Source organism: Mytilus californianus, unplaced genomic scaffold, assembly GCF_021869535.1.
Source record: "Mytilus californianus isolate M0D057914Y unplaced genomic scaffold, xbMytCali1.0.p SCAF_7, whole genome shotgun sequence".
NCBI lineage: Eukaryota > Metazoa > Mollusca > Bivalvia > Mytilida > Mytilidae > Mytilus > Mytilus californianus.
This window is the reverse complement of record NW_026262723.1, coordinates 13,506,161-13,515,633: the sequence shown is the minus strand read 5'-3', so window position 1 is coordinate 13,515,633 and position 9,473 is coordinate 13,506,161.

Here is a 9,473-nt window from a genome sequence, read left to right as displayed (position 1 = left end):
ATAGTCAGCTATAAAAGGCCAGGAAATAACAATGTAAAACAATTCAAACGAGAAAACCAACCGCATAATCTATGTTTGCTCAGCATTCATCATGAAAACTATCACATTACAAATCATTTTAGGAAAGCACTGTGTAAGCAGACATTTCAGGAAGCAACAAGTCTGTAGGCTGACTGTATATTATCTGAACAAGTTCATTTCTTGTCAACTTCATAATTATTTTAAACATTTTAATAGATGTCATCCAAATTTGGTCTATTTCTTTTAGCTTAATATTCTTGCTTTTTCAAAGTCATGTTCATTTATTTTTCAACCGCACCCAGAAATATGCGGTTACCTTTAATTTCAGAAAAGGATTTAGGGAAAGGCTATCGGGGTCCCCCTTTTAAAACCTACATTCAATCTTAATGCAGACATATAAATTGTTCCAAACCAAACCGTGTCAAGTTTCGGGCCCCCGGTTACCCCTTCTTTCTATAATTCATCCTACATCTACTTTTGAATTTGTTGCTTATTTGTTATTTGGTCTATGAATATCTGTGATTGTCTATATATTGACAATGAAACCACATCTTGATGGTCCCACAAAAATGTTGAAAATGTGTACATTTCATTTTTTTTTTCTAGCTCCTTTCATATGATAGCAGTACCTTTTTGGTCACTATTCTGTGTTGCGTCTAAATATTAATTGTAACACTTTAAAGTGACTGAACAGGTAAAACAAATACTTCTCAAGAAAACAGAAAAAGAAGACTACTTGGAACAGCACCAGACTATGTACATGATGTATGAATAAAAACTCAGCTATTAATAATAGTGCATTTTTTAAAAGTTTATTGGGTTTTTTATTCATATTCTGTTTGAATTTTCACACAATCTGTCAAAAAGGCAAAACTAACTTTACTGAAACTTTCAAACAATATGAGAAGTGTTTCATTCACCAAAACACTCTTGCGATTCTGCAAAAAAAACAATCATGCATGATTTTGTGAATGAAAGGGGAAAGAAGATCCTCCTGACACAGCGCACCTGAGCATGTCAATTGCCAACTGATCCAATAATTTATATATCACGACCAGTCAACTGATACTGACATTATCAGAGAGTACACATCAAAGGAAAAATGCACAAATTACCCATAAATTGTTGAATATAATATCATAGAATTAAATATGTTTTATTACAAAAAAATGAGTTCTCAATCTTGTCGATAGATATAACAGAATGTCATATCAGTACCAAAGACAACTCTCCATCCAAGTCACAATTTGTAAAAGTAAACTATTGTACGGTCTTCAACATGAAGCCTTAGTTCACACCAAACAGCAAGTTATATAGTCCATATCAATCATGACAATAAACATAAACAAACAAAACAACTATCGCTTACTAATAATCCTGGCTATACGTATTACATGAACTTGTTGCCATCAGAAATGAAAATATAAATATTCCAACTAACAAAACCATATGCTTACACATGCAACCAAATATAAAGCACTAAATGATAATACCAATATGAAGCTCTCATCTATAGAACTTACAAAAAAAATGTCAAGATTACAAACTGCAACAAAATAATAAAACATATAAGAAGCCAGCTGACAACATGTTTGAGAAAATTATTTGCAATTAATATTTCATTCCAAATCCATTACCACAAAACATCTTCTTACAGTTATACTACATCTGGAAATTAGTAATAACAACACTTAATCTGTACCTTCAAAACTAATTGCTTCTTCTAAGACAAAAGTCAGATGAGATATTCATCACTTGAAGTGCTCCAGCTAGAAATAGAAAGGGGCAGGGTGCCAGTGAAGGGCAGGGCACTTTTTTATGATAGGAAAAGGCACATCTCATTTCTTTTGTCTACGTTTCTGTGTGTATCACGAGTTCACTTTTTTTTTTACTGTATATGTTGTTAATAAAGATGCATAAGTTGTTGTTTTGATTATTTATTCTATAAAATTTGCATTAGAAAAGTCATTCATACTACATGTTCATAAAACATGGCAATACACATTCATACATCAGATCACTATTAATCAAAAGAAGCGAAATAAACTTACTATTCTCCCCCCTTGGAAAAAGGCGCCAGGGAGGGGCACAATGGAAGGCACCCAGGGCGTGGCTAAGGGCATCCAGGGTGCGGTGCCCTTCTAATTTGGGCTAAAGAGACCACTTTCTTCTATACATATAGGATGTAGTATTCTCATATTCGAACGGCCAACTATAGTAGTCAGAGGCGGATTTAGAGAGTTTTTCAGGGGACCCCCCCCCCCCCCCCCTTTTGTGGGAAAACTTTGGTTGATCATATACATGTATTGAATTACTGAAGCATGACTGGAGCGGCCCCCTCTTATGAAAATTTCTAGATCTGCCACTGGTAGTCCATTTTGTCTAGCAGTAATCAATAGTAAATAATACGTTGTTCTTATCAACTTGATTATAACCTTGCTAACTACTAGTATTACATAACTGTCAAGACACAGTATGCATGTTAAAACTACTTGCATTGTCATAAAGAGTAAACAATCATATTCCACAAAACAAACAAAAAAGTGTTTGTATCGTTACTCTAGCTATTACAAACCATATATATATATATATATATTATCATATGATTGATTGATTTTTGGTGTTTTAACGCCACTTTTAAGCACCGCTTTTGGGCTATTTCGTGGCGGCCAGTTTTTATTGGTGGAGGAAGCCGGAGTGCCCGGAGAAAACCACCGACCTTCGATAGGAAAACTGACAATCCTAGTCAATTAAGATTGGAGTCGAGTGCACCCGCACGAGCGGGGTTCGAACTCACAACCTCAGTGTTGACTGGCTAGTGATTACAGTAGTAACTACTTAGACCACTCGGCCACCGAGACCCTCTATAATCATATGTGACTATCAAGCGTCCTTCAATGATAACCCTGATTCACCAATACTACAACTAAAATAAAAAACCAGGAGAAAAAAGACACTATATATTCTAATGCTTGGAGTGCAAGATACCAATAAAAAAACCTATACCCACAAACCACCGATCTCAATACATGTATAAGCAGCTAAAATACGGCAAGCTTTTTAGAAAAGCTATTACTTGTTCGAGTTATAGTTCAGCGTAAAAGTAACTATACAAAAACGACACGGAGGTTTATTCCATAGTAGACACCGCTTACTCGGGTGTATGTAGTACAACTTGTTAAAGTCTACAAATAGTTGTACGTACAATCGATTTTATTTCTGTGCGTAACTTGGCTGTTTCGATGGTTGACTTGTAATTAAGATGTATTTTAAGTTCTGAACGACGATGATTTGCTTAGTTCCCGCGACTCGATCCTCTTGTTTTCATGATCCAAAAAAAAAAATTATATCTTCCTTAACCAAAACATTGTTAAACGGCTGACCCTAGAAAATATTTTTGCGCGACAAAATCTAAAGTTAATTGACCTGATATATTCTATAATTTATTTGTTATGATATCTTTTTCATTTGGTTATCAATATGATTTGTTTACAACATTCAGAAATACACCCTTTTTTCTCAATAACAAAAAAAAAACCAAACTATGTTAACTTTATTTCAGTAAACAAATTGTTTTTCTGTCATTCAATTAATTGATTACTCATGCCTACTTAGATGATTTAAAATAATGAAATGATATTTCCTGTCACAAAATAAATGATAATGTCTTGTATAAATATTTGAACTTAAACCTTCGATTGAGTGATAAAGTTAAAAACAATAGACTCTACCTCCATCAATAAAACACTGGTCGCAAAGAAAAAATCAACAGTGCTGTAAGTGGAGTTAAATACAAAAAGCAATCAATCAATTAATCAAAAACAATGGATTTTAATATTGCTTTCTTTTGCCTAAAACGTTTTTAGTATTTGTTCAAACGATCTTTTTTCAGTATGGATTTACTTTTGAAATTGACGCGAGCTTCATGCATATGTCCAATGTATTCGTGTACATTCTAAGTTAAACCTTTCATGGACCTTTTAGCGCCAATGTGACATTTCGAAATCATTAGTGTTCAAAATTATTAAAACAGGCTGCATAACGCATAATTAACACAGGGGAATCCAAAGACATTCTTAGCATTTATTCAAACTGTAAAAACCGTGTCGCCATGATCAAGCATGCACTCTTTGTCAGCAGTAGTCCATTTTTCTACTCTCATTACGGATGACCCAATTTGTTCTTGCCCTGAATACCTATGTAATATTTTCCACTAGACATTAACAAATAAAAATCAATTATTCATTTTAACTATTTTCTTTGGATGTTTGTAACATGATTTCAAAGCGCCCCCTCTTTACCCTTGTATTTCGAAAGCATTGAAACACGACGGCGCAATTCAAAGTAAACACCACTACTTCAAGGTAGAATTCACAGAGATAACACAGTTTAAAAAGGTACATTATAAACAGAAACACGAGGGCATATTTCATAGAACTATTTTCTCGATGTAATTATTATATACTAATTTGAACGCAAAATCCACAAATAAACGATGATCTTTAGTAGTACCTTTTAACAAGTGTTTTATTTTTTTATTTTATTTTATTTTTCTATTTAATTTTATACAGATCTTTTTCAACTCCTACAGTTCTTCTTTGTAATATACTTACTATGGTTGCAGTTATTCAGGGTTGATATGCAAAAACCAATAAATTTCAGATTTAATCCTAACGGACGGATTTTTCTACATGCTCTACGATAAATTAGTACTACGATTTGATATCTTAACATAAGTGGTGTTATGCATATCAGCCCTGGTATTCTAATTTGACATTTGACGAATAAACTGGTATTTGGAAATTCATATCAGTCTTTGATTTGGACTTTATTGTCACCAAGACATCGATGGACATACGAAAACTGCCACATACACGTATACCAAACAAGACTGATTATAGTTAAGTTTTGATGAAGATTATAACAGGAAGTAGTCAATACATACAAATGTATATGTAGGGCGGGAAAATATTTATTTTGCTCATCAGGTGTCTTCAACATGTATGCGTGACTTTTTTTGCGAGTTTATATATGTGTGCGTGTGCGTATGTTACATGTTAATAAGAAATGTAACTAATACATCTTTTATTTGATTTAAGTACTTGGGAATAAGACAATTTCTTGATGAACAACTGAATAAAATAGTTGAAGAAAGACAGACTAGTGTCACAGAAATAATTTAAAAAAATACAAACAATAGTTCCCTTCATGCAATAATGTTGATAATGGAGGAAAGGCAGAATCACGGTGAATACTTCAGTGATGATCTTTCTTACAAATGTAGGCTGAAATTCAATAGTATTTACAATTAGAGAGTCATGAAATTGACCTTTGGTCAATGACAAAGTATTATAAATATATATATGTATAGTCATATTTAACAACAATATGTTTTAATCGGCTGACGTAAGTTATTTTATTTATGCTATAAAATTATCCATTAAAGTTGATTAACTACATTTTATATGTTTTGTTATTTGCAATCTTAGTTTATTCTTCATTTCAACCTGCTTTTAAGTTGATCATTATATACTATCTTCGTAAGCATGTATACGGAAGCGTATATCGGTCACGCGGAGAGATCATATCATAGGAAACATGTGTACTAAGTTTCAAGTTGATTGGACTCCAACTTCATCAAAAACTACCTTGACCAAAAACTTTAACCTGAAGCGGGACAGACGGACGAACGGACGAACGACGCACAGACCGAAAAACAAACTGACCCTAGGTGGGGCATAAAAATGCAGCGGGAAGCTAATTGCTCATTAACAATACGCATGATTTAGATGTAATAGACATTGTAATCTATAGTATATTTGGTTGTGCCTTTTTATGTTTCAATGGCCCCAAACTGTTCTTTCGAGCTTGGTAAAATTGATATAATTATTCTTGAAACATGTGATGGTCTCATTGAACTCGGTATTAAGCAGAATATAGTTATATGTCAGATTAGGATCTTGTAATAATTGGCCAATTTATGGTGCCAATAATGAAATGTTTTATAGCCATTTCTGAGGACACATTCAACTGAGAACCGACGAAAAAAATCTACTAAGCACAAAATATTGCTGGGCTATCTATTTCTAGATAAGAAAAACTTGAGTGCTTCGAATTTTTTTTAACATTTAATGAACAATAGATCGATGGAAATGACATATACAAAGGCAACCAAATCAAAATGTTTAAAATAAAACAGACAACATCGTTTACGGTAAAATTGGCTTACGGGATTCAAAAATCTAAGTTTAATAAGTATAACATTTGTATAATTAGTTATTAACAAAAATAATAAGAATGTATCATTAAGGAGTAACCTAGAAGGGATAAAACACTTCAAATTAATAAATAAATGCGTTTGAAGAAACAGTTCCATGAAGGCATTTTAAGCTTTCATATAAAACAGATTCTGTCGTGAACTGATCTGTTACTAAGACGCTTAGAATATTACATTTATAATAATGATTGACACAAATATATCAGTGATATAGAAAACTAAGGGATCTAACCTATGTCCACCTCCTTGAGGATGTTCTCTCCTCTGTTTCAAAATAACATGCTTATTAAAAGACCATAATAAATTGACAGCATGTAAATAAAGGAACTTAAATAGTGTAAAAAAATGACAGGTCCATGTCCTTTGTCCTTGTTTTTGAGATATAATCAACTGAAAATTTGGCGGGAATGATTCTCTTTGGATTTTTCAAACCTTTAACCTTGGCACCTTTTTCATGTAAAAACTATAAAAAAATAGGAAGGATTTTATAAGATATTCAGAATAACTTTTTAAACTATATATTATTAAGTTAAGAAGAGAAGAAGACGTTAGCTGGCAATATTGTTATTGGCACTAAATGGAAAAACTAGAGGATTCCAAATACCAGACAAAAAGTTAAAAACGAGAGAAGCAAACATCATTAAAACATGTCAATACCGAATAAGAATACAGGATAGAGTGCAAATGTATACAATGTGCACAAGAGAGAAATGTATATATACATATAACGCAATCTATTTGAAAAAGAGAATTTCTATTTTATTCTCTTTTTTCAATGTTTTCTATTTGTGTGAACAAAATATTCCAACAAACATTTAACTGGCATGATTGTAACACATATATTTGATGATGGTATCAAATAACACTACACAACAAAACTTGGAGAACAATCTCAAGAAATAAACACGTTTTACTTTACATATACAAGAAACGTAGAAATTATTTGTTAACAAGTATTGGGGAAATTTCCCAATAAAGTTGATAACCAATCAGATATCAATAATTTGGGAAATTTCCTCAAAAAGATGATGACCAACAACAAAACAATAGAATGGGGAAATTTCCCTGAAACGATGTTAACGAAAAAGAAATCAATAGAATGACAAAATCTCCCCAAAATGATGAAACTAAAAAGAAATCAATAAAATGATAAAATTTCCCCAAAAAAGACGATAACCAACAAGAAGTCAATAGAATGGGGAAATCTCCCCAAAAAGATGATAACCAACAAGAAATCAATAGAATGGGGAAATTTCCCCAAAAAGACGATAACCAACAAGAAGTCAATAGAATGGGGAAATCTCCCCAAAAAGATGATAACCAACAAGAAATCAATAGAATGGGGAAATTTCCCCAAAAAGATGATAACCAACAAGAAGTCAATAGAATGGGGAAATCTCCCCAAAAAGATGAAAACCAACAAGAAGTCAATAGAATGGGGAAATTTCCCCAAAAAGATGATAACGAAAACGAAATCACTAAAATGGAGAAATTTCCCTACAAAGTTGATAACCAAAAAAAATCAAAAGTCTAGGGAAATTTCCCAAAAAAGATGATAACGAAAACGAAATCACTAAAATTTCATAACCAAAAATAAATCAATAGACTGGGGAAATTTCCCAAAAAAGATGGGAACGATACCGAAATCAATAGAATGGGGAATTTCCTTACACAGTTGATAACCAAAAAAAATATTTAGACTGGGGAAATTTCTTCACAAAGATTTTAACCAAATAGTTATCTATAGACTGGGGAATTATTCCCACAGAGATGATAACCAAAATAAGTTCACAGGCTTGAAGAAAAATACTCATGCATTGCACAATGATTGCACATTCCGTTGTATACAACAGCGAGAAGTATGTCGTCTAACAGATACTGTAAGAATAGAAAAGAGTCACTGCGGTGAAACATTTTCAGCAGCAGATAACACAATTGAAAGGAATCATTGGCTGGGGAAACATTCACACTGATAAATTAAACAACAAACATCAGAGATAGAGATGATACAGTATAGGAAATTGGCTAATTTCCTCACAAAATCTTGTTTAACTGTAACCATGTATATCGGGGCCTTTAATAGGCGACTATACAGTATGTTTTTTCTCATGTTGAAGGCCGTAAGGTTGCCATTAATTGTTAAAAACCACTTAAAATGATCTTTGAGGAATAGTTGTCTCATTGACAATCATACCCGATCCCCTTATCTATGAATAGCTATACATTAACTCGTATGTTTTATTCTGTCGGGGCCTCGGTGGCCAAGTGCTACAAATAGTCCAACTACTGTATCACTAGTCAGTCAACGCTGAGATTATGAATTCGAATTCCGCTCGTGCAAGGTGCGCTCGACTCCAATCTTAATTGACTAGGCCCATGATTGTCAGTTTTCCTATCGAAGGTTCGTGCTTTTCTTCGGGCAATCCCCATCAATAAAAAATGACCGCCACGAAATAGCACAATGGTGTTGAAAGTGGCGTTAAACACCAACAAATCAATCAATCAATCAATTTAATCTGGTGAATTTCCCAGCCCGTTTGAAAAAATTACACCCTATGGGAGACCATGAAAAAAATTGACACATTTGAAGTGAGTTTATAATCTTGCAGAATGTGGTTTTAATTTCAACTGTTCAACATTTACAGCAAATATTATAATTCAAACCATACAGATTAAATAGAAAATAAGCTCTGTCCTTTATTTGGTGTCTTTATACAGCAGTAATAGATCATGCCTTAAGCTGAAGTCTTCTTTTCCTTTCCTGTAAATATATCATGCCTTAAGTAGAAGTCTTCTTTTCCTTTCCTGTAAATATATCATGCCTTGAGTAGAAGTCTTCTTTTCCTTTCCTGTAAATGTATCATGCCTTGAGTAGAAGTCATCTTTTTCTTTCCGATAAATATATTATGCCTTGGGTAGAAGTTCTTTTCCTTTCCTGTAAATAGATAAATCGTTGATACAAAAGATTGCTACATGTACCAGACAGTGTGACGTTACGTTAATATTATAAGGAAGGTTCCATTTTATTTTTAGGGGAGAGGGCTGGGATGAAATTTGAAAAAAACGTCAGGACCGAATAGAGGGAAAAACAAAAAGAAAAAGGCAGGACAGAGATTACAATTAAAAAAAAAATGCAGGACAACATTTTTCATCCTCCCCCCTTTTTCCCCCAATT